This window comes from Penaeus chinensis, chromosome 37 (assembly GCF_019202785.1).
Source record: "Penaeus chinensis breed Huanghai No. 1 chromosome 37, ASM1920278v2, whole genome shotgun sequence".
In the NCBI taxonomy this organism is placed as follows: domain Eukaryota; kingdom Metazoa; phylum Arthropoda; class Malacostraca; order Decapoda; family Penaeidae; genus Penaeus; species Penaeus chinensis.
The window spans coordinates 8,532,164-8,536,834 of NC_061855.1; positions in this window are offsets into that span (position 1 = coordinate 8,532,164).

Below are 4,671 nucleotides of genomic sequence, written 5' to 3' on the forward strand. Positions count from 1 at the left end.
ACATTAACACGCACGCACATATGCACGCAGATAAAAGTGAACGCGCACATGCAAAGGCAACAAAAGTCAGCCATTAATGTACAGACACATACTCACAGATACACACGAACACACACACGCACGGGGAACAAAAGTCTCATATTAAAACGCTTACATATAAGTCACTTACACACACACACACACACACACACACACACACACACACACACACACACACACACACACACACACACACACACACACACACACACACATCACTTTGAATATGGTTATATTCTTTAGCACATTTCGACACAAATTTGAATGGAATGGAACCTAGTTTTTTAAAAATTCCTTACCCCCCCCCCCCTCATCAATAAAACAAACCCAGAGCAAGATCACACATGCATGCCAACTGGGTATCGACAGCACTATTGCCTTTGCATCATGCAGAGGCCTGGTGATCGGTCATGCAAATACAAATCTAGTCCAAACGCTAATAAAGGGATTAACCTTAAATGCTGGACGAGATTATAAAAGATTAACGGGTCCACCAGCGAGTTCTTTTATAATCCAATTATAACATTTCTGCCGCGCGTGTGTTTCGCTGGCTGCACCCAAGGCCTAGAGAATATAGGACGGGAATTAACATAACAGATTTTCATAATCTAAAAGAGACAGTCAAAAACAGATTAAAGTGAAAAAAAAAGGGGGGGGGGAAATAAGGTATAAATCACTAGATGAATCAATAAAAATTAAATCTTTGACATGCATGTTTAATGAAGTTGTTTACAAAGATTTCATTTATTTTTTTTTCCGATAACCATTATCATTCGGAGATAACAGAGAAGAAAGTGAAAGGTTATCGTTATCTTATCTATTTATAATTTCCTTGTTGCGAACAATTAAATTCCAGTTGATCAGTCATAACGTAGAGTACATTGCAATCTTAGCAACGGGCGGACTCTACATGCAACGTAACATCATCACAAAGCGATCCCTGTTAAATATAATGGCATAAACTTGCATCCTTTTGTATATGCATCAACGTGAATAAATTACGTGAATTCAGACCTACCCCTAGTACCTAGTACCCTTTTACAACGTGGATTTAAAATGGTAAAATTCCACCCATAGTTAGCGAAGGATTTTTACATTTCGGTTATGCTTATCAGTATATATAAAAAAAAAAAAAAATAAAAAAAAAATCACATTTTGATAATCTTTTATGCAGCGTTATTACAGGCAATTGCAGCCCTGCGTGCAACACGGGACTAAAGATGAAATATCAGAATGTTAATCCCTCATACGTTTTGTTAGAGGGACAGTATCGGTGCCGCTGCAATTGCTTTTGAGATGCTGGAACGTCCAGGGAATTGCATTTCAACATACAGCATGGTATATGAATACGATAGACTGGAGTGGGAATCTCTCATACATTTCGTTAGAGCGACAGTATCAACGTTAGCGTAGTTGCTTTTGTGCTGTTGAAAGGTTCATTTTGCAACACGTATCAGTAATGTGTCCAAGCTATATATGCAACATAAAAGATACTTAGTAATATAGGATACGTAGCAGAGGATACATAGAATAAAACGAATGCGAAAAATACTATTTCCGAAGATACATATGTAAATACGTAAGGGAGAGATGGTAGCAAGATATGGATAGGAAGACATTTCAAGTCAAAGACAAACAAACCCAAAACATATATAAAAAAAAAAGACTTCTGTGACTTCCTTAACGCACACACACACACACACACACACAAAAGAAGAAGAAGAAGAAAAAGAAGAAGAAGAAGTCAAAGAAGAAGACAAAGAAGAAGAAGAAGAAAAAGAAGAAGAAGAAGTCAAAGAAGAAGAAGAAGAAGAAGAAGACAAAGAAAAAGAAGAAAAAGAAGAAGAAGAAGAAGAAGACAATGAAGAAGAAGAAGAAAAAGAAGAAGAAGTAGAAGAAGAAAAAGAAAAGAAGAAGAACAAACACAGTACAAAAGACACCTATCTTCAGGTGTCTCTTCCAAGCCATATCCCGCAGACGCAGTTCATATTTCACTGGAGTGTTTTATCATTTATCACAATACAACATCTCTCTGACATATATTTTTTCCCTTTGTCACACGGCAAAAATACAACGATACAGCATTACCTCTGTTGCAGTACCATATTGCAACTGTCTGTAAGCACTTGTTGTTGCAATCAAATTTAATTATCCTTTATGGCAATTTTTTATCGATTGGTCTAAGAAACAACATTAAATCAAACCTCTAATTTCAAACAGAATAACATTACGAAAATCAATCTATCAAGACAGAATGAAAAAAAAGATTATTATTATATTATTATTATCATTATTGTTATTATTATTATTACTATTATTATTATTATCATCATCATCATCATTATCATCATCATCATCATCATCATCATTGTTGATATCATCATTATTATTACTATTATTATTTTTATTAGTATTATTTTTTATGTTATTATTGTTTTTATTGTTATTATTGCTATTATGACTATTATTATCATTATTTCTGTTAGTATCGTTATCATTATTGTTATTATTATCATTATTGTTGTTGTCATTATTATCATTATCATTATCATTATTGTCCTTATTAGTATTAGTATTATCATTATTATTAATATTATCATTATTGTCGTTATCATTATCATTATTAATACTATTGTTATTATTATTATCCTTATAATAATGATCATCATCATCATTATTATTATCACCATCATTATCTTCATCATTATCATAATCATCATCATCACATCATCATCATCACCATCATCTTCTTCATCATCATCAGATCATCATCATCATTATCCTCAACATCATCCTCATCATCATTATCTGTGTCCTTGATTAGGATACAATAAACCAAATATAATCATTAAGGAATTGTGGAAACTGCATCAAGGTAAATAAATGCTCGATTCTGCCGCCCTTACTCACTCTCAAGAGCTTTCATTGAGTACGAAAGAGTCCATTCCTCTTATTTTGTCTCATTTTTCTCCTCGCTTGCAAATTGCTCGTGATTATATATTATCTGGCCAGCATATCATGTACTTATATTATGGTCCATTAAACCATAGTATCTATATTCCTCCCCCAACGCAAATTGCACACACACCTGTGCCCACACGTACTCTCTCTCTCTCTCTCTCTCTCTCTCTCTCTCTCTCTCTCTCTCTCTCTCTCTCTCTCTCTCTCTCTCTCTCTCTCTCTCTCTCTCTCTCTCGCCCATTTGCTCTGTCTGCTGTATGTCTTTCTGTTTGTTTCTCTCTCTATCTTTCTCTTTCTTTCTCACCCCCCCCCCTTCAATCTCTCTCTCTCTCTCTCTCTCTCTCTCTCTCTCTCTCTCTCTCTCTCTCTCTCTCTCTCTCTCTCTCTCTCTCCCTCTCTCTCTTTCTCTTTCTTTCTCACCCCCTTCATTCTCTTTCCCTCCCTCATCCCCCTCTGTCTCTACCCCCCCCCCAGCTCTCTCTCTCTCTCTTTCCATCTCCAGCTTCACTTCCATCTCCATCCCCTCCTTTTCCCCTTCCTCCTCTTTCTTCCTCCCCCCCCATCTCTCTTCCCTCCTCTCCTCTTCCTCCTCTCTCTTACTTTCCATTTCTCTCCCTCCCCCCCCCCCATCTCTCTTCCCTTCTCCCTCCCCTCTCTCTCTTCCTTTCCCTTCCTCTTCCCTCCCCCCCCCCCATCCCATCTCTCCCCTTCCTCCTCTCTCTTACTTTCCCTTCCTCTTCCTTTCCGCCCCCCTCAGCCCTCTCTCCCCTTCTTCCTCTCTCTTCCTTTCCCTTCCTCTTCCTCCCCCCCCCATCTCTCTTCCCTTCTCCCTCCCCTCTCTCTCTTCCTTTCCGTCCCCCTCACCCCCTCTCTCCCCTTCCTCCTCTCTCTTACTTTCCCTTCCTCTTCCCCCCCCATCCCATCTCTCCCCTTCCTCCTCTCTCTTACTTTCCCTTCCTCTTCCTCCCCCCCCATCTCTCTTCCCGTCTCCCTCCCCTCTCTTTCTTCCTTTCCCTTCCTCTTCCTCCCTCTATCCCATCTCTCCTCTTCCTCCTCTCTCTAACTTTCCCTTCCTCTTCCTTCCCGTCCCCCTCACCCCCTCACTCCCCTTCCTCTTCCTTCCCGTCCCCCTCACCCCTTCACTCCCCTTCCTCCTCTCTCTTACTTTCCCTTCCTCTTCCTCCCCCCCCCCCATTCCATCTCTCCCCTTCCTCCTCTCTCTTCCTTTCCTTTCGTCTCCCCCACCCCCCCATCTCTCTTCCCTCCTCCCTCCCCTCTCTTTCTTCCTTTCCCTTCCTCTTTCTCCCCCCCCCCTCCATCCCTCTTCCCTTCCCCCTCCCTCTCCCACATCCACACATCTCAGTTCCGCAGCAGAAGGCAATAACTGAGCAATATATCCACAATGCACGCCGTTATCTTCCTCAACTCCGGCGACTGGAATCATCAATAGCTGAACAAGGAGGCTAACACACTTTTGAAGCGTTGGTTGGTATAAAAGATCCTTCCTTGCCCAACTCTGCCCAACTCCTGCACAAGTTGGGCAGACTCGCCGTAAACCACAGTAAATGTCGTAAAGAGGAGATGATTGGGATGGGTGTGTAGGCTTTATTCGCAGGAAGGAGGAGGGAGGAGGAGGAGGAGGAGGAGGAGGAGGAGGAGGAAGGGGAAAAG